This window comes from Narcine bancroftii, chromosome 1 (genome assembly GCF_036971445.1).
Source record: "Narcine bancroftii isolate sNarBan1 chromosome 1, sNarBan1.hap1, whole genome shotgun sequence".
Classification (NCBI taxonomy): Eukaryota; Metazoa; Chordata; class Chondrichthyes; order Torpediniformes; family Narcinidae; genus Narcine; species Narcine bancroftii.
Genome location: NC_091469.1, coordinates 104744504 through 104766864, shown reverse-complemented (window position 1 = coordinate 104766864; position 22361 = coordinate 104744504). Strand labels below are relative to the sequence as shown.

At 39.7% G+C, this 22361-nt stretch overlaps 1 long non-coding RNA gene across 1 annotated transcript in view; it reads right to left on the bottom strand.

The window, feature by feature from the left end:
* LOC138741530 (uncharacterized) overlaps positions 1–22361 on the bottom strand; it is a 52542-nt gene that overhangs the window by 19371 nt on the left and 10810 nt on the right. Inside the window, exon 2 of the long non-coding RNA XR_011343566.1 lies at positions 8213–8266. This is a non-coding gene — a long non-coding RNA (uncharacterized lncRNA). The remainder of the gene's footprint in view (positions 1–8212; positions 8267–22361) is intronic.

Below are 22361 nucleotides of genomic sequence, written 5' to 3'. Positions count from 1 at the left end.
AGCAAGATATCTAATTCGTTCGGAACAGGGAATCTGATTCAGCAATCAATGAGATCTCTCCTGGCTCCTGTCAATCCAGGAATATTTCTGGACGGTTTCATGAGATCTGCAGCAACTTTTAGATGACTATTCATGTGTTTGTCACCTGATATTTCAATAGTATTAACCCACTGTCTTCAATGGAATTAATTTCACAGGCAGGGTGCAATACACTGATCTAATTATACAGCATCTAAGTGTGAGTCATTGCATATCAACTGCTCTGAATATTAAACGGGTAATTCAAGTCCTTCAAATTTTAATTGACCCGTTCTGTTTGTATTTGCTTTCCAATTATGCTCTCCTTTTCAATGTCAATGAGCCTCAGCAAGATTTTCCAGGAGAATATGAAAACAACTAGATTAGATGTCTGCATAGTTTGAGGTCAGTCATAGAGTCACAATAAGATCCAGCATGGAAACCTGGACCTGTGCTAGGTGCCCAGAGTGATCGAGGCAAGTAATCCGATTGTGCTTTACTTAATCTTTTCACCACTTTCAAGCTACTATGTATCTATCGACCGAGGGCCCTCTGTTCTTTGCACTCTTTGTCCATTTACAAGTTTAATTTGTTATCGTTGCAATGTAGGATGGGAAGTGTAGAGAGGAAAAAAATATCTTTCACTGTATCTTTCTCAAAGTCAGTGCAAACCAAACCACTTTAGAGCCATGGAAGTGCTTTAATGGGAAATCAGATTTGCCCAGCAAGAAAGAAAGAAAACAAAGAACCCCTTCACCAATGCAGAAATTCCTGTCCATAAGAATTTCTTATGGTAGATTCTGATCCCTGAATCATTTGTGCTGAATGCAAACATCTCTTTTCAAATTTGGTTTCAGTACATCAATGGAGCTGATTTACACAAGCAGAGACAAGGAAATGGGCTTCGAGATCACTTAAAAAAGAAAAAGATGCAGAGAGAATAGGAAGGCTGAGTTGCTGATAATGCAGTGATTAGACAGCGATAACCCAGAGATTAGAGATGAGGAAATCTAGATCTTCTGTAGAGGATTGGAGGACTTTGCAAAGATAGGGAGAGGGGAAGCCACACAGTGATTGGACAATGAGATGCTTAAAATTAAATTGTTGCTTAACTGACAGCCATTGGAATTTAGCAAGCTGAGGGGTGATAGATGAATGGGATGTATCTTTAGATAAGACCAGGGCATAATGAGGGAGACTGGCCCAGAGAGTAAAACCATTTTTTTCCAAAAATAAATTACAATAAATTATTTACAAAAGATAGCCATTCAAAGTCTTTTCACATCCTTAGTGGCATATCCGTACATTTCCATCATTGCACATTGTTTCCTTCGTGCTCTAGTTTTTATTTAGCACCGTTACCACCCTGTGGCCCCATTTCACTAAATCATTCACATTATTCTTTGTGAGAAAAGAAAAAGGATCTGTTGTCATGACATCCAGTCAGTATCACTCACTTAGTTGACATAAGGTCCCTGGTCGCACAGAACATTACAGCATAGTGTAGACCCTTCACCCACAATGGGGTGCCAAGCGGTGTAAACCTACTCCACAACAATCTCTTTCCCTCCCTCACAACCAGAACCCTTGATTTTTTTACACATCCATGAGTCTATCAAAGAGTTTTTTCAAAGTCTCTATTGTAATAGTCCCTACCTAGCAAAACATTCCAGACACCCATCACTCTCTGAGTAAAAATCTTACCTCTGACATCTCCCCTAAACATGCCTCCACTCACCTCAATCCGATATCCTCTGGTATTTGCTGTTGTTACCCCAGGAAAAAGGTGCTGGCTGAAACCTATCTATACCCCTCATAATCTAATGCAGCTCTATTAAGCCAGCCTGCATCCTTCAGTGTTTTTACAATTGCTAGCCAACGCTGATGTAACAGGTTAAATCAGGAGTACAAGCAATCTAACAGGCTAACTCTAACATCACATCGCTACATCAAGTAAAGGAACAAGAACACAGTTAAAGAGTATGGAGCTGGCAGCTGCTTCGGTGAATGAGGGCTCTATGTTTCTCCATGTTGATGAAATTTTTAAAAAAAGACTCACTAGGGGCTATACTTTGTGAGGAGTTTGAGGAGATTTGGTACATAACCAAATTGCAAATTTCTATAGATGCACTGTGGAGAGCATTCTGACTGGTTGCATCACTGTCTGGTGTGGAGGTGCCAACACACAGAACAGGAAAAGACGACAGAGAGGGGTGAACTCAGCCAGTGCCATCATGGGCATCACACTCTATTGAGAACATGCACAAGAGGTGGTGTCTTAAGAAAGCAGCCTCTTACCCTCAAGGACCCTCACCACCTAGGCCATGCCCTCTTCTCACTGCTACCATCAGGAAGGAGGTACAGAAGCCTGAAGACGAACACCCAATATTACAAAAACAAATGTTTTCCCTCCACCATCAGATTTCTGAATGGACAATGAACCATAGACACTTTCTCACTTTCTCTTCTTTTGCACAAATTATTCTTTAAATGTAATTTATAGCAATATTTGCCCCTGTGATACTGCTGTAAAACAACAAATTTTGTAACATTTTCAAGACAATAAATTCTGATTCTGGATTGTGCGAAGACAATCTTCCAGAGGAAATTAACAAGGTCCTGTGACAAAGAGAAGCTGAGGGTGACAGAACCAGTCAGGTAGCATGCATGGAGAAAGATGATCAATTAACATTTCGGTTGTGGACCGGACCCTGTGATAAGATCCAACGCTGTCTAAACCTGGTGACAAAAACATTCTGAAACGGTGGAGGAACTCAGCCAGTCTTGCAACATCCAGGGGAGGTAAACATATTGCTGACGTTTGGAACCTGAGCTGTTTCTCAAGAAATATGCAAAGGAGGTGGTCCTGGGTTCATCACCAGGCATCAGCTGATTGCAATGAAGAATGTAGAGGCAACCCCTTCTGAATGATTGTGTGGAGAAACTCCTGCACAAATCAGTGCTGGAACAATCATCCAGGTAAAAGAATAAATAATATGAAAGCAAATTCAAGGAAAATGAATAATTCCAAATTACCTGCCATTTGCTGTTGATCATGTAAATTGTTGGCAGCACAGTTCATGTCAACTACAGCAATTCATCATCTAGTTCTGGTTTCTGAATACCTCATGCTGAAAATTGACCTGATTTCTTATTGAAGCCCGGTTTGGGAACAAGAGCTTTAAAAGTCTGCCATCTTGTGGCTATTGCAGAACAAGTTTGCAGATTCTGAGGTAAAGGGCAAATTACAAACGTGGGCTGGAAAAACTCAGCAGATCACGCAGCATCCATTGGAAGTTAAGGTTTGCCCTTTGAAGAAGGGCCCAGGCCTGAAACTTTGGTTACTCTTTACATACTTTGGATGTTGTGTGACCTGCTTAGTTTCTCCAGCACCTTTGTGCACTGCATCTCATGCATATTCCCTGTTTGCAAGCTACATGTTTGTTTTTGACTAAACATTCTACTTAATTTAGTGCCTATTGCACTTGCTTTGTCTGCATTGTGTGTCAGGATGTTTGATCATTAGTTTTGTGTAAACCAGCTGATGGTTATTGGGACTTATCTTGTTGTTACTGGCTGAGCTTTTTCTCTGTTAAGATGAAGCTTGCAAAAATAATTGAAACTGTCAAAATAATAAAACTTGGTCTCTTACTTCATCTTAAAGATAAAACATCGTGACAAAGGTTGTAAATCAGTTTGAATGGAAAAATTACTCATTGAACACTCCATGTGTTCCAAATGGCAGAAGCCTTTCATGACTTGGTAATGAGTGGGATGGAGTGGATTAATTAATTTGGAAGAGACCGTCAGCCAAAACATTGCGCCAATGGGCTTAGCTGGGATTTACTATGGACTCATTTTGTTTTAAAACTCATTAAGGTGGTTCAATCCCCCATTGCTTACATGCAGAAGAAATTAGAACCCTGAGCTGTGTTAAACACACAGGCCCAGGGAATTTCCAGTGCATTCAGAAGTTGGCGCCATTACTGTTGTTGCGGACCCACAGAAGAGCAGCACTCCTGCAGGGTCAAGTGCCCTGTCCCACTGCCATCAGGCTTTAAACAGCCCTTTAATTGAACCAATGGTTTTTTTTTTAAAAATTTTGCGACCACGGGATCTGCGCACAAGATGGCAGTGCCTATGATCGGCAGCAGCCATGAAGGGTTGCAGACTCTGGGGAAGCAGAGGACTGGCACAGGGCACCAAAAAACAGTGAGAGAAAGAGAAGTAGAGGAGACAACCCATGGGATGGTTACCGTGGCAGCAGACCAGGGAGAGGTTCTACGGCTGAAGAACACATGGTAGGCAAGCTGTTGGTGACTCGAGGTGAGGAACCCAGACAGGCTACGTACTTCCGATGACTGCATTCGAGGGATTCACACCATTCTCCAGACTGGTGGAGACCGGTTCAAGACAGGCTGAAATGGTACCAGGTATTGGAACCAGGATAAAAGAGGGGGCCAAGGACGTTGAAAGTTTCTTGATCATATCGGAGGATTGGATCTGAAGCTCGGACTGCTGATTGTTTAGTCTGGACTCTGGATGTCTGCAAGGGCTGCAAGGGCTGCAGGAGAATGGAGACGAATCCATGGACCCTCTTTTGCTTCTTGTTCTCTGAATGTAAGAGATGCTTCAGGTAATTTCTGCCGATGGTGAATCTATCTGCCTTACAGTAGACGAAAACACATTATGTGTAATATTGCATTGTTTTTATTACATGAAGTTGAACAGGTTACTTGTTAATGGTGTTAATCTGCATTCCTTGATTTGCAAGATTTCAATTTTGTTTTATAGCCGAATTACTCTCCTGGTGAAGAAATTTCAGAACGAAATCACCTCTCTGTCGTATGTTCATTAAGTACCTGAGACAAACATTTGCATAGTATCCCAGGGTGCAGTTGATGGTTAAACAGGCAAACTGATCCACCAATGGAATTTGGAAGATGACAGGTAGGCAGCTGAATGCTTTCCACTTGTCCCCTTCGCAAGGTAATGAACTAATGCCAAAGTGAGTAGAAGGTCTAGGCTATCAATTACCAAGTTGGTTACCAGTGATTAACCAGTTTTACTCCAATAAATTCCTCAGCTTGCTCCCACCAATTGTCCAGTCATGGATTAGTAGAGAGTGTGCCTGTGGGAAGAGAGTGCCCAACTCATTTTGCTTCGAAGTAAATTCTACCTAAGTGGAAAGCTTGGAAAGACTTGATTGGTTGGTGACTCTTCAAGTATATCTGTTCATCAGCTAAAAAACCATAGATTTCTTAATTAATATTTTATTGCTCACTGTTTGGGTTGAGAGTGGCATACTCACTCCATTGTAAGAGACTGGGTAACTGTGGTGAATGTCTGCCAAGCTGCCTGTCTCCCCTCTGGCGAGCCTTGCTGTACTAACATTGGCTGTGCATTTTCTCTACTGTTAAGGACACTCTCCTTGGGTATAACTGTGTATGCACCTATTGTCTTTCATTATTGTACCATGAGTTTCTGTTAATAAAAGCCATGATTATTGTTTGACCACATCGTCTTTGTCTACTTCATCAACTGGCACTTCAGAAAAGTTACTGCCAACTTTGAAGAGGATGTCCATGGTAAAAATCACAGTAAAAATAATTAGAAGGCCTATTTCTTAAAATGGCTCCCAAGGATGTGATCATCTTCTTTCTGGCTGTCTGCATGGTGTTTGCAAACTCTCCATGTGACCTCAGTGTTTCTTCCAGGTGCTCTGGTTTCCTCCCACATCCCAATGTCGGCGAGGTTGGTAGGTAAATTGGCCACTATAAATTGTGTGTAGGTGAGAGGTAAAATCTGGAGGGGTCAAAGGGAGTAAGGGGTGAGAGTATATAGGAACTGAACATTGCCAATGCCTGTGTCCATACAGTTAGGATGCGTGATAACATCAGAGAGTTGGTCTCTGCTCCAATCTCCTCATTCGATCTAGTTATTTTAACTAAATGGTTGTAAGATTAAACTAGAGGATTAAAAACCTTTTTTGGATGATACTCTCTTTGCAGGAGAAAGCCAGAGCTTTTTTCTTCAGTTATTGCTTAAAAGGACCACCAAAACTAGCATTACAAATTCAAATGATAGGTGGGTTAAAGGTTTTTGACAGAAATATGTAGAGAAGGCTTGTGATGAAGGTAAGTTTATTGTCATACTCAATGTACAGTGTACATATACACCAAGATACTTACTTTTAAAAAAAATATATTTATCAATCCATATATTATAAATCAATTACAAAGCACTTGATATACAATCCGTTTTTTCTCATATATGACAATTTTTAAGTTTTATCCCCATCCCACATCCTCCTACTAAAGAAAAGATCCCACAGAAAAGAAAAAAGATAAGAGAAGAAATACTCTTCGACTAATATATATAAATATATGTATATGTGTGTTACTGGGAATGATATAGAAATATCATTTCTAATAGTTAGCAATGGATATATTATAAATATTGCATAGTCAACTAAGATTCTCCTTGCCTCGAGATTCTTACTTGTACATCCAAAGTAAATCCCTGAAATGAAATGGCAGCATGGTTGGTGTAGTGGTTAGCACAATGCCTTTACAGCACCATGGGTCAGGATCAGGGTTCAAATCCCACACTCTATGTAAGAAGTTTGTACGTTCTCCCCGTGTCTACGTGGGTTTTCCCTGGGAGGATCCAGTTTCCTCCTACCGTCCGAAACCTACTGGGGGTGTAGGTTAATTGGGTGTAAACCGGGCAGCACAGACTTGTAGGCTGAAATGGCCCGTTAATTTAAATTGAAACATATTTAAATGTATGCATAATAAATCTGGAAAGAAATCAATTTGGAAATACTCATCCCTTTGTAAGACTTATTATTCTAGGTATTATATGGTACTTTATAATTACACAAAGGCATTTAACCTGGTGTGCAGCACCATCTACAGGGTCATTTCCAATATCAACCGAATGAATTTATTAGGTAAAGTGGTAAAGTATTTCTCTTTATGTAATGATAATGAGTTTTTGTCATACACATTGTAAAAAGCATGATGGCACCAAAATTCTTATTTTCTGCAGCCGAACAGATACTTTGTCAAAAAAAAACTTCTAATGATATACATTAATTTCTCGTGTGGAAAGAGATAATAAATTTAAAACATAGATGATAAATGTGAATAAAAAGTAATATGAAGATTAAACTGAATTAGAAAATATTGATCTCAGTGTAAAAATTAATGTTGCTCACTTCAAAGCTTTTATAATACAAAATCCTCTTTCATGTTCAAAAGCATCTAAAAGCTAGTTGAGAGATGTCACAACAGCGACCTTGCATGCAACGTTGACAAAAACAAGGAGCTGATCATGGATTTCAGAAGGGGAAAATCAGAACATGAACCAGTCCTTAATGAGGGGTCAGCAGGAGAAAGGGTTAAGAACTACAAGTTTCTGAGTGCCAACATCTCTGATGATCTGTCCTGGGCCTGCATGTCGATACAATCATGTTAACCAGCAGCTATACTTCATTAGGAGTTTGAGGAGATTTGGTATGTCTCTAAAGACTCTTGCAAATTTCTATAGGTGTACTGTGGAGAGCATTCTGGACATCAGTCTTCACTCCAACGAGGACATCTACAAGAGGCAGTCTCCATCCTCAAGAACCCCCACCACCCAGGCCATGCCCTCTTCACTCTGCTACCCATCAGGAAGGAGATACAGGAGCCTGAAGATGAACACAAAGTCAGCTTCTACCCCTCTGCCATCAGATAACTGAACCACAGGCACTACCTCACTTTCTCCTATTTTTGCACTGATTTATTTATTTTTTAAATATGCTCATGACAATAAATTCTGATTCTAAATCTGAAGGTTTGCAGCCGCATCTGCAGAGATCATTGGTAATTTATGCACGATTTTCTCAATTTATTTGTTATACAGCAGATTGTTAACTCCTCCATACATGGAAAAACTCCAGAATGTTTCAAAATATTCTGTGTTGTCCAAAGGAATATTTTAATGTTGCACAAGCCAACATCTGCAAAATTCATTCACCATGTATGAATGAGCTCCAGAGAATTGTTGTCTGACAGATTGCAAAGTATCTCAGTTTATGTAAAGAGAATTTGTGTAGTACTTGAAGCTGTCTATCTTAAATTCAAGTTCAGATTCAAATTCAGATTTATTATACATGACATCACATACAACCCTGAGATTCTCTTACCTGGCAGAATTACCATCTATTGTTAGTGCAAAAAAAATTGTTCTCAGTGGACACCTGTAAACAAATAAAGAAATGTAAAGGAACTGACTGTGCAATACAGAGAGAGAAAAAAAATCAATAAAGTGCAAAATTAAGAGTCCTTAAATGAGTCCCTATTTGAGTCTGATGCTGGAGCGGTAGTGGCTGAACCTGGTGGTGTGAGTCTTGTGGCAACTACACCTCATTCCTAGTGGTGGTAGTGAGAATAAAGTGTGTGATGTGGATCCTTGATGATTCCCTGTAGATGTTCTCAATGGAGGAGAGGGTTTTGCCTATGATGTCCTAGGTTGTGTCCAGTACCGTATGCAGGGCTTTATACTCTGGGGTATTGGTGACCCCTAACCAAAACATGATGCAGTCAGTTAGCACACTTTCCACCACACATCTGAAGAAATTTGCCAGGGTTTCTAATGTCGTACCACAAACTGCTGAGGAAGTAGAGGTGCTGATGTGCTTACTTTATGATGCCATGAGTTCATTGGCTTCAGGAAAGATCCTCTGAGATAGTGACTTCCAAGAACTTAAATCTGCTCACCCTCTCCACCTTGGATTCCCCAAATATCACTGGATCTTACACCTCTGGATTTTTTCTACTGAACTCAACAATCAGCTCCCTTGTTTGGTGACCTTGAGTACGAGGTTATTGTTGGTGCATCATTCATCCAAGTTTTCTTTTTTTTTTAAACTTTATTTAAAATTTTATGACATGAATAAAATAAAAATTACATTTAAAGAAATAATAAAAAATAAGATAATAAAAATTAGAATACTACATCATTAAACTACACAAATTAACCCCCCAATAATTATAACACAACATTAATCATCTAATTTAAAATTAGTCCAACCCTCCCCCCAAAATAAAGAGTGAAGAATTAATTAACAATGTTGTAAATAAATTAGAAAAAACCCCACTTACAAAAAAAGGATAAAACTTAACAACAAAAAAAATTACTAACAAAAAAAATCAATACTAAAATAATACCCTTAAACATATATTTAAATCAAACATAATACATGTATTTAACAAATGAAATCCACTTTAAAACTAAGTTTAAATTTTGAAATCATATATCAACCACATATCTGTTATACAAAAAATCATAATTAATAATACATAAATACAGAATTTCCATTAATACCAAGTTTCCTTTATAATTCATCGAGAGAACAAAAACATCCCTTAGAAAAACAATCAGATAAACTTTTTATTCCCTTCCCCTCCCCTTATATAAAAAAGAAAAAAAAAGAAAAAAAAGTTCAAACTCTTATAAAATTCTCCATATTCTTCATTTATAACATCTTAAAAAGTCTCTATCGAAATTAACTTAATTTTATTAAACTCTTCTCCCTCAATGTATTTGTACTTAATTTTCTTCTTTTTCTTCTTATCACCTTTCCCCTCATCTTCCTCTTCATCTAATTCAACATCCTCAATTTTTGACTTATTATCTTCTGTGACATCATCCTCTTAAAAAAGAAAGAAAAAAGAGAAACCCCCCCCCAAAAAAGAGAAAAAAAAAGGAGAGAAAAAAAACCTCCTAATTCCCTTTCAATTACAATCAGAAAACAAAAAGAGTTAAAAAAAATTATTTATTTTTAAAAAAATAATTAAAAAAAACCTTCACTTCTTAACCCAAAAACTAAAAAGAAAAAAAAAACAGGTCGGAGGTCACAACTACCTCCTCCTGTTTAAACCGCCCAAAGCGGTAACTCCCCCAAAATATTGGGTGTGAGATAACTCACAGGTAGCTGATGACTTCTGGAAACTAGTGCCCACCCAGTTCCCTCTCCCAACTCCCATTTCATTAAACTATCATCATTATTTAAACTATTTAAACTCTTCTCAAAAATAAGATAAAAGATTTATTTTTTTAAATCAATGTTACCACTTCGGTCACCATTGCTTCCATTTCTTTTAAAAAACTGGATCCCACCTTACATCTCTACTCTCTTTGGAGACACCTTGAAACTGCATGATTGGTAGAGACTGAGCAACGTCCATAACCTCTTTAGGATTGTCAAAGAACTTTGGCTAATTTCCATCCTAAAAACTCTTCAGAACCGCAGAATAACTGAATGTTGCCTTATGTCTTTTTTTCCACAACCGTTCTTTCACAGAATTAAATTTGTTTCGTTGAAACATAATTTCTTGACTCAAATCTTGATAGAAGAAAACAGGATTATTCTGAACCATCAAAGGAGATCTATTTTGCTGGGCATTTCTAATAGCCGTACGTAAAATTGTCTCTCTGTCACAATAGTTTAAACAACGGATCAAAACAGATCTTGGATTCTGTCCTGAAAAAGATTTTCTTCTTAAAACTCTATAAGCACGTTCCAGTATTAAACCTTCAGGGAATTTATCCTGTCCTAACACTCGTGGAATCCATTCAGTAAAATATGTTCTTGGATTTGGTCCTTCTATGCCTTCTGGCAAACCAACAATTTTCACGTTGTTCCATCTAGATTGATTCTCCAAATATTCAACCTTTTTTGCTAAATTCTTATTTTGGATCTGCAATGTTTCAATTATTCTATTTTCATCTTGCAGTTGATCCTGTGCATCGACTAAACCTTGATCACACATTTCAAATCTTTCAATGGTTTCAAGCTTAAAAGCTCCATTAATGACTTCCGCCATCACATTAATCTTGGAAATAAACAGGTTCACAAAATTAGCTAAGTGACTCGATACAGAATATATCTTATCTTCAAGATCCTTAACAGACATTTCAACAGAAGTAGATTCAGGCATAATGGGGTCTTGCTGTTCCTTAGAGACCACGGGATCTTCTGTCCCTTTCCTTAATTTAGTATCTTTTCTAGCAGTTTGGCTTCGTATAAAAATCCCTCTCAAAGTCCCCCCAGCAATGCCAGGAGACTGAAGATCAGAGTTATCTTTAAGCCAAATCTCTTTAATCATCTTCACTGAATCGATGTCTGGAAAAACCGTTGTAATTGAAGATGCATTTTGCAGCGCCACCACTGTAGCAGTCGAATGACAGCTCTTTAACTCTCCAGCTGGTGGCGCCCCAGCTGATTCAACTGTCAAAGTCTGAGTAACAGCACTCACAGTGGCCGTTGTGTGAAATACTGGCACCCGTCCAGCTCTTTGGTCTGAAAGCTGTTGAATGCGACCTTCAAAGAGCCTCACCGGCTTAAAACGGAGTTTCAATGCCGAACTCTGTACGTCTTCCTCTGGATCTATTCTACGCTGATCCTGGCTTCTTGTAAACAAGTAGGCTCAGACAATTTCGGAAAATGTAGTTTTTTAACAGTCTGTTGATGTTTTCGTTTACCCTTTTTTTTTGCATATAAACTATTAGGCAACACCTCTTATTATTTATAAACTTTTAAAAGAACTTTAACGGGCACTTAAAGACAAAACAATAAATCAGAGTCAGGAGAGGTCTGGAAGGCACGTCTGTTCCCTACGCCATCTTGCCACACCCCCCATTCATCCAAGTTTTCAATCATTCTCCTGTATGTTGATTCATCACCCCTTTTTACACAGCCCACTATTGTGATAGTGTCAGCGAATTTGTAGATGGTATTGCTGTTGCTCCGAGCTACATAGTCATAGGTATAAAGCAAGTAGAGCTGGGCAGAGAATGCAGCCCTGTGGTGCTCTGGAACTGATGGAGATTGTGGAGGAGATGTTCTTACCAATCTTCACTGATTGTGGTCTAGAGGTGAGGAAATCCATGATCCAATTGCACAGTGAGGTGTTGAGTCCCATGTTTTGAAGTTTGCTGATCAGTTATCAGGGAATTATGGTGGTGAATAAAGAGCATGCTGACGTATTCATCTTTGCTGTGCACATGTTCCAGGGTTTTGCGTAGAACCAGTGAGATGGCATCCGCTGTAGACATGTTGCTATGGGAGATGACACTGGTGCCATTTTTTATGTTGACACCTATTAAATGGCGCTGGTGACCATTGTTGACTTTCTGAGGGCTACTACCTGTCCTGTCTATCTCATTGTAATACTTAACAGTGTTTAGTTGATAGCCTTTGGATTATGAGTACTTTATGTTTTGTAAGAGCATCTAACTACTATGCAGCATATTGGCAAAGTTCATTCACAATAAATGTCTTAATTTTCATCAACTGAATCTATTTGTTTTATGAATAATATGTCAATTTCTGCTCTTACTGTGGACAGTACTACCTGAATAGTTTTGATGAAGGGTCTTCAACCTAAAACACTGACTGTTTCTATTTCTTGACTGAGGACTCAGGACTGAAACATTTTCTAGGTGCTGCATGACCTGATTCTGCTTGTTCCTTGATAGATTATAAACACTTTCACTTTAGGTGAAGACAATTGCTGGAGAAGTTGGAAGCATTTATCTTCTTGTTATTATCTTCGCTGATTGGCAAAGAGCCATCATAGCGTGAAGTAGTCTACCTCATGGCAAGATGAGCAACTCCTGCGCCGCTTAATGGCAATGAATGAAGTAAATTACATCGAACATTCCAGCACAGTACAGACTCTTCACCCTACAATGTTGTGCCGACCTATGTAAACTTAATCCACAGCCATCCATTTTTTCCCTACCTCGTACCCATAGTCCTTCATTTTTCTTACATTGTACCAGCCTTCACCACCACCTCCAGCAATACATCCCAAGTAGCCACCACCACTCTGTGTCTCCCCTAAACTTTCCTCCGCTCACCTTACACAGATGTCCTATGGTATTTGCTATGGTTACCTCATAAAATAGGAGCTGGCTGTCCATTCTTTCTATGCCCTTCATAATCTTATATACCTCTTTTAAGCCACATCTCATCTTTCGTCGGTCCGAAGTGGGAGTTGTTTTAATGGTTTATGATTTGGATGACAACTTGTTTCTTGAATAATGCTTGAAAGGTCAGGTATATTATCTTACTTAAAGCTAACAGCATCTGAGACACCTGCTGCAAACCTCATTCATATATATGAAAAAAAATTTCCAGCAACTGGTTCTACTTTTAATTTTTAAATTTTAGTTACCTCACAAGAGAAGTTGATTCCAGCCATTTAAACCCGTGCCACCTAATTCTATCCAAATTAACCTACAAACCTGTATGTTTTGGAAGGTGGAAGGAAACAGGAGCACCCAGGAAAAACCCCAGGTGATCATGGAGGGAACGTACAAACTTCTTACAGACAGCTCCAAATTCAAACCTGAGTTATTGGCGCTGTAACAGCATTGCACTAACCACTATGCTCACCATGTCACCACATAAAAACCGTGCTACTGTGGTGAATTTAGCAATTGTAACTCATTCTCCATTTGTGAACAGCAAGGTGTTGAAAATACCTTGTCATCCTAAATTGTATTTACTAAATAACATTTGGAGCATGAAGTACTCTCTCTAATTGAAAGGAATCTCATGAAGCATGTACAAAATAACTTTGGTCAGCTGAATTTATTTGTAGTTTGACAGTTTGTAGAAGAGCAATAGGGAGTAGTTTAGCTCATTGTAAGACTTCACCTCTTTCATTCTCATAATTGAAATGTGGAATTCTTTATCTTGGTGCCTGGAATGCATTGCGAGGGGTGGTGGTGGAGGCTGGTATGATAAGTGTAATGTTTCTTTTATTGTATTATAGAAACTTGAGTTCTTTTATACAACTATACTTTATTAGCTACATTACTCACAACTTGTGGAAGGATCCATTTTGCATCTACCCCTAGCTGCAACAACTCATCTCCAACTCCCTCTAGTGGTCGGGATTATCATTAGCACTCTATCATTAAATTCCCTTTCCTTGAGATATTTAATCTAACAACATGACACGTTAATACAGTATTTCAATTTAAAGTTCAACACAAACATAAAAGAATCTAATTATGGAAGGGCCCACTGGTCTCACGCCCCACCCCCCACCCACCTGGGGTCAAACCAACAGCCACAATCTATCCTGATAATGCTCCTTTGCTACTAGGATAGAGAGAGGATTTTACAGGCAGCGGTGGTGGGTTCAAAGGCTGGTGGGAGGGGGTCCGGTGGAATATGAGGAGGAGAAGATTTTATTCTACCTGAACATAAGTGCATTGCTATTGAAATGCAGGAGGGAATTTGACATGGTTAAAAAGAGCCTTAAACAAAAAGGAATCAAGTTTATCCTCCTTCATCTGGCAACACTGTATAAGGACAGGAGGGAAAATAAAGTTTTTTTAAGGATCCAAGGAACTTTGTAAAAATTCTCCCACCACTTCAGGATTAAATGTAAATGAAAATAAGGTGGAAAAGAGTGCATCAGGGGAAAGATGGACTGTAAATATTGTAATTGTGAGGAATATGAGGGGGAATATGTGTTTTTTCATAATGTTGATGTTTACATATTATTAGAAATAAAATTGAATATGGGGAGCTCAAAGAAAGGAAGGAAGGTACAAGTGGTAGATGGGTGCATTGGGCACATCCCAGAATGATGGGGGATTGGCAGCAATAGCTTGGTTATTGGTGCTAGAAGGGTAGATAAACTGGGAGGGGGAAAAGAGAAGGGGGGAATTTATGAGGTGTTTTTCATTTTGCTATCGTGGTAATTTAATTGACAGTGCTTTCAGTTGTAGGAGGGTAAGGGGAGATAAATACAGACTCTGTATGTTACATGAATTTTAAAAAAGATTATAATGCTTGTTTGACGTATCTATGAAAATTAAAATAAAATAATCAAAAAAAGTTCAACACAAACGTAACTGCAAACATCAGCAGCACAAACTTTTAAGTGTGTAGTTCTTTTTCTTTCAGAGATTCAGCCTGCCAGGTACTTTGATAACATGTGGGAATCTGCTTAATGCAGGTGCATGTGCCAGCTCTGCTGGTTCACTCCTGTCTAGCACTGCTGGCCAGGCTGTCTGTTCCTGCAGTGAGTCTTGCATTTACAGCAGGCTCTTTTGATTCCTCCTTAGTATTGGACCATCCTCTCTTCTGACAGTGGAAGATCTTGGATTTACTTCCTCCAGAACAGTGGCCTCTTTATCTCAGTGTTGGAATCTCTGAGTCTCACTGTGTAATGTTGTGCCAGTGGCCCTAAGCTTCAGAGTTTACTTTTTGCCATGGTTCTGCTGGTAAGTCAGTTATTATCATGGGTTCCTTTGTCTGTTTTGCATGATGTTTCAACATGTCTCACAGCTGGAAACAATCCTGTCAATGTCCGCATTTATCCCTGGCCAATAAATAGCAGTTCTGACCTTCCTATTGCATTTTTCCATTCCAAGGTGCCCCTCATTCACCCTTTTCAGCATTTCTTGTTGCAGTGATTGAGGAATGATCATTCTGCTCTGTCTGAGTAGAAGCCTATTGACAACACAGCTCAGGTCTAATGCTGTAGTATGGCTGACACTCATCACTAGGCCATCCTTCGTTCAGATTGTTGGTGACCTTCTGTAGAACTGTGTCCTTTCCTGTTTCAGCTGTGAATTGCTTGGATTTCCAGGGCAGATACGGGAAGAGATTCAGCAATCAGATTCATGTGGAGATTCACATGTGTCTCTGTGAAACTCTCATTGTATGCTTCACACTGCATCGTTGCCCTCCTAGCAAAATAAGTTTACCTGGTATGTACACCCTCTTTACTAGGCTTACATTTTCATATGCTTTGTCACCAAGCAGTGATTCATGTCCATCTGGAACTACTGTAAACCTTTATCTTTAACTTTCACCTCGAGTTTATATGTACCTTTTGTGTTGAAGCTTTGTCCATTGCAGGCTTTGAGCTGTACAGGATTTGCATGGATATATGACTTTACTTTCATTGCCCTGACATCGCACTCACAGATCAAATTGATCTTTGCCCCATGTCCAGCTTGAAACTAATATTTGTTCCACTTGTGTACAAAGACAGTCCATTTATCCTGGTCAACTCTGTTCATGCTTAGCTGTTCAGTGTCTGTTGGTTTAGAATCTTTCTGCACTATCACTGAGAGCAGTTCCTTCTACAGTGTGGATAATGCACACGTTTTCACTTCTCTTTCCCTTTGGAAAAATATTGCTTTGCTAATAATTCTGCCCTTTACGCCTTATTACAGAATTTTCCATAGGCTGGGCATTCTTTTGGTGCATGTTTTACAATTGGATCTCTCTCCACCTTTTTGCTGTTCCTATATCTCATTTTTTGTTTGTGTGTGTGGACACACACCATAGCTAGGGCTATGCCTTCGTTTTCACTGGCTTTTGCACTCTCATCGAACTTTTTTGTGCGCTGCAGTGTCATTCACTGGCGTGGCATTCCTTCACAGCTCCAGCTAAGTTAAGTTCTGTCTCTTGCAGTAACCTCTTCCTCACTTTCTTATCAATAATCCTGAACACAATTTAATCACGGATCTTTAAATCTTGCAGCAATCCAAAATTGCATGTTCTTGCTCTTAATTTCTTTTTTTTTAAACTTTATAATAAATACAGTACAATGAAGAAAATGGGACATAACTGAAAATACAATATCACACATGTGTATATATATATATATATATATATATCAAAATAAAACTTCAAACAGTATAAACTCGGTCCCGTCTCCACTGCACTGGATGAAGACAGAAAAGACATCAAAAATATTTTATATATATATACACCCACCTCGCCTACTCTATTAAAAAAAGAAAACTAACCAAAAAAACATCTGAACACCTTATCCTGAGGGTTACGTATATTTTGTAGCTTTTGATTCATACCATGAATCAAAAAAAAGTTAAGACTATATCTTATTTGAAAGAGAGAGTACATCTAATCACATTAAAAACTTCTACATCAAATGAAAATAAGACAAAAATCCATCCTGTACCTTCATATTTCACCAATGAATCAAATACATAATATCTCATTTTTTTCTAAACTTTAACGGGATATATAATGAGAAAACCACTGAAACACTGTTGGAGGACTAGTCTTTTCATTTGAATAGGATAGCTCTTCTATGCAGCAATGCTGAGAAGGCCACAACCCATTGTGCAGGTACAGAAAAACTCCCTATGTCTAATTTTTTAATTTAATTTCAATTCTATTAAAAAAAGTATCAAAGCTCTCTCCCTACAGCTGCATGCTCGAGCAAAATACATACCTCTCAAACATTTCATTTTTCTTTGGTGAACAATGCTCATCAAACATCTTGATAACCTGCCATGGTCATCAGCCATGGCAAAAAAAAGTGTTGAAAATGGCTAGTGTTTGAGGTCCTTACATGGTAAGTAGCAGTGCAATCTTTCATGCATCAGGTTAGCTATAGAGTCCAATGGCTTACAGGTACAGCATAAATCTTTGTTTGAACAACCTCCATTCATGGTCAACATTTCCAGTCCAATTAACAGTATCAGGAGCCTTAACACTCTCTGTTGCCATCTACTGATTCTCACTCTGAACACTCCTGGTGTTTCTTCCACTCCTGGTACCATGGACACTCCTGGTACCACTAGTTCCTCCCTCCCACTCTCCGCCCATAACCCTCCAACCCCCTCATATCCATGTACACATCCAACCTTCTCTTAAATGACAGAAAGGATCCTGCTGCAACTATCTCCTCTGGAAGATCATTCCATTCTGCCACCACTCTTTGAGTGAAGAAGCATCCTCTAATATTTCTCCTAAAGTTGTGCCCCCTTACCCTTCACTTATGCCCTCTTGTTCTAAACTCCCTTGCCCTCAGGGGAAAGAGTCTACTCACATCTAGTCTATCTATTCCCTTCATAATTTGAAATACCTCTATCAATTCCCCTTTCAACCATCTACGTTCCAATGAATAAAGTCCCAGTCTCCTTAATCTTTCTCTGTACTCTAGATGTTGTAAGCCAGGCAACATCCTTGTAAATTTCTCTGCATCCTCTCCACCTTATCTATATCCTTCCTATAATTTGGAGACCAGACTGAACACGATACTCCAAACCTGGCCTCACCAATGCCTTAAACAGTCGCTATATCACTTCCCAGCTCCTATACTCTATACTATGATTTATGAAGACCAGCATAACATATGCCTTCTTAATCACCCTGTCTACTTAGGAATCCACCTTCAAGGAACTCTGTACCATAACTCCAAGATCCCTCCGTTCCTCTGCAAACCTCAATGCCCTCCCCTTAACTGCATAGGTCCTATTTTGGCTATTTTTTCCGAAATGCAGCACCTCGCACTTGTTTACATTAAATTCCATCTGCCATCTTTCAGTCCACTTTTCTAAACAAACCAAATCCTCTGTAATCCAAGAAAACTTTCCTCATTATCCACCACTCCCCCTATTTTCATGTCATCTGCATATTTGCTTACCCAGTTAACCACCCCCTCCTCCAAATCATTAATATAAATGATAAACAACAGGGGACCCAGCACTGATCCCTGAGGCACTCCGTTCATCACAGGCTTCCATCCTGACAGACAGTTGTCAACTATGACTCTCTGTTGTCTATTTTCCAGCCACCTCTGAATCCATCTCACTATCTCTCTATTGATCCCTAAAGACTGAAGCTTCCTTACTAACTTTACATGCGGAACCTTATCAAAAGCCTTACTAAAATCCAAATAGATCACGTCAACTCTCCTACCTTCATCCACTTTTCTTGTCACCTCTTCAAAAAACTCAACAAGGTTCGTTAAACATGACTTTCCCTTCACAAACCCATGCTGGGTGTCCCTGATCAATCCCTGCCTATCCAGATATTTGTACATACTATCTCTAAGAATACCCTCCATAACTTTCCCCACCACCGAAATCAAACTTACTGGCCGATAATTACTTGGCCTGCAACTTGTGTCTTTTTTAAACAACAGAACTACATTTGCAACCCACCAACCACACCCTCCTCCAGTGATCATTGAAAAATCACTATTTGCTCCCTGACCTCCCTTAACATTCTGGAAAAAATCCCATCAGTACCAGAAGACATCCACCTTTATTGACCCTAGAGGATCCAAAACCCTTTCTTTACTAATCCCTATCCTTTCCATAACTAAGCCATTTGCCTCACTTATCTCACATAGTCCAATGTCCCTTTCCCTCATGAATATAGACGAGAAAAAAAATGATTCAATATCTCCCTTATCTCATATGGTTCCTCACATAGTTCACCACTCCCATTTTTCAGTGGATCCACTCAACCGTCCTTTTCACGTATCTGTAAAAACCCTTAGGATTCACTTTCACCTTATGGACCTATGGACACCTCATACCTTCTTTTTGCCTTTCTAATTTCCCTCTTAAGGTTCTTTCTGCAATCTAAGTAATGATCATACATCTCATCAATCTTTTGTTTCTTATATTTAGCATAGGCCTCCCTCTTATCCCAAACCAACTTCCTAATATTTCTAGAAAACCATGGTTCCCTTGAACTTTTGGTCTTGCCTCTTTGCTGGACTGGAACATAAAGATCCTGTATTCTCAAAATGTCACCTTTAAATACCCTCCAATTTTCCTCTACATCCTTTCTGGCAAAAAGATCAGCCCACGCAACTCTCTGTAAATCCCTTCTCATTTCTTCAAATCTGGCCTTCCCCCACTCGAAGACCTTCGACTTTGGACCTGACCTATCCCCTTCCACAATTAAGCTAAAACTAATGGGCCCATGATCACTGGATCCAAAGTTCTCCCAACGCTCACTTCCATCACCTGCCCCATTTCATTCCCTAACAACAGATCTAACACTGCTCCCCCTCGAGTGGGCATCACCACATACTGCTGCAGAAAGCAGTCCTGAACTCATTTTATAAACTCTAAGCCATTCTGACCTATCACTAGCTGTGTTTCTATGTTTGGAAAATTGAAATTTCCAACCAACACCACCCTATTCCTACTGCACATCTCAGCTATTTCCTTGCACATTTGCTCTTCTAGTTCCCGTTCCCCATTGGGAGGCCTATAATATACCCCTATAATAATAACCTCACCCTTCTTATTTTTTAGTTCTATCCACACTGCCTCCCTCAATGAGCCCTCCAGTCTATCTTGCCTCAGCACTGCTGTAATATCTTCCCTGACAAGTAATGCCACACCTCCACCTCTTACTCCTCCAATTCTGTCACATCTAAAGCAGCAAAATCCTGAAATATTTAACTGCCAGTCACAACCCTCCTTCAACCACGTCTCACTAATGGCCACAACATCGTAACACCACGTGTCAATCCACACCTTTAGCTCATCGACTTTCCTTACAACACTCCTCGCATTGAAATAAGTACATCTCAGAGATCTCCCTCATTCTACCTTCTACCTATCACACTTTCTACCATTCTCACAATTATCATTATAGTGTCTATTCATTACTTCCTGCATTCCACTCCCAAATTATATCTCTATTGTAATGATAGTGCTATTGTAATGTAGTGCTAGTGATAATCCTAACCACTAGAGGGAGTTGGAGATGAATTGCTGTAGCTAGGGTCGATTCAAAATGGATATATTTTCAATATATCAGAATGTCAAACACTCCTCTGTATATGGAGCAGTATCAGAGAGGCCTTGACTTATGTTTCGTTCTAATTTTCCCATCAGGTGGATGATTTGCTCATTTTCTTTAATCAGTCTATCCAAACGGGTATAGTTAATAAGGGGAGTGAGGTGTTGCTGGCAGTGGGCAATGCGATAATCTTCTACCTGCCTCCAGGTTCCCAATAAGAAAGAACATTTCTCATCATATATTTCAATCTTAGCCACCCCTTGGAGGTCACACCATTCGCCAATCATGAGACAATCATTAACTACGAACGTTACAAGTCAAAACATGCAAAAAAAACTGATCAAGTGGGTCAATATATTCACTAGTGCGGTCCGAATGCTGGACAAGGCACATGGTCAAATCCAATGACAATACCTCACCATCCCCCACATCCCTGACCAAACAGGGTTATTGTGTTACCAATGGGGCAGGGTGCTGTGTGAGCTGCTCCAGTGTCAGAGAGGAGGAGAGAAAAAGGAATTTGTTTGGTCACCAACTCCAATGCCTGGGTTCTCCGGTTTAGCTGGCAAATGTGAGCACCCTTACCACCAACGTCTGCGAGCAGGCAGTGCAAGGTCATCCATCAGGTGCCAGAGCCCTCACTTGGCTTGCGCATCCCACGTCTTGGCCTCATGCTTGGGCACTCCTCAGGCACAGAACCCTGATGCCTGTCACCGTGCTACCCCATGGTGAGGCAGGGGGCAGGCCAGCAGGTATACATCCAGGGTGTACCTGGGGTGCCTGCTATTCTGGGCTGACGATCTCTTTCAATGGATGCCCCAAGTGCCTATGTTGGATCCCTGTAGCAATAGCCAGGAGGAATTAGGACAGAAAGTTAGTCAATTTAGTGATTTTTTTAATAAAGGCTCCCACAGCCCCACCACATGAGGTGTTTTTCTGTTAATGGGAGTTTCTGGAGTGATGCCGTCATTGCAAAACAAAATATATACGATGTTCTCTACCATGGTCTGATCATTGACTGGTCAGCTCACAAACTGTAACTTTACATCCACACTGCGATTATGTATCTATATATTTCAGAATCTCTGAGTGTGCTTAGGGACATTATGCATTGTAAAAAATAACACAGCTAAACATGCAATTTTTAAAAAGTTAAAGGCTTGATAAGATAGAACGTCCAGTGATAGTTTCCAGAGCAACAGCTGTTCTCTTGCTGATTTTTTTTGTAATACATGACGAACTGTCTCGTTGGTCGTCAGTTCGGTGTCGCTGTCCAGGTGCTCGCAAATTCATAAGCGACCCTGAGGAAAGTGTTGGCTGATTTGTTGTAGCGAGCGGCACCAGGCAGAGATTTTGTCCAGAAGACCAGCAGGACTCTGGCACCCTTGGATCTTCTGCTGGAGATTCCATTCAGCACCTGCCTTACTGGCCGAGATCTGTAATTTAAAAGGAATACCTGCCTGGCAGGGGGCAAGGGGCTTGTTCATTGGGTGGATAATATTCGAGGTCACAGAATGCCCCTGGAAAACACTTTCAATGTTCATGTCTGAAGGTGATGATCTTGCAAAGGTTGCTGCAATTAGGGCAGCCATTTGCTTCAAACATGAATTGCATCTACAAGGACATGAGTCTAAACACAACAACACATTAGGCCATGTAAAAGAGTGAATTCACTTATGAAAGATTGTCAAACCAAAATATTAACTACTCCTCCATTCAGAGATTCTTGTCCATC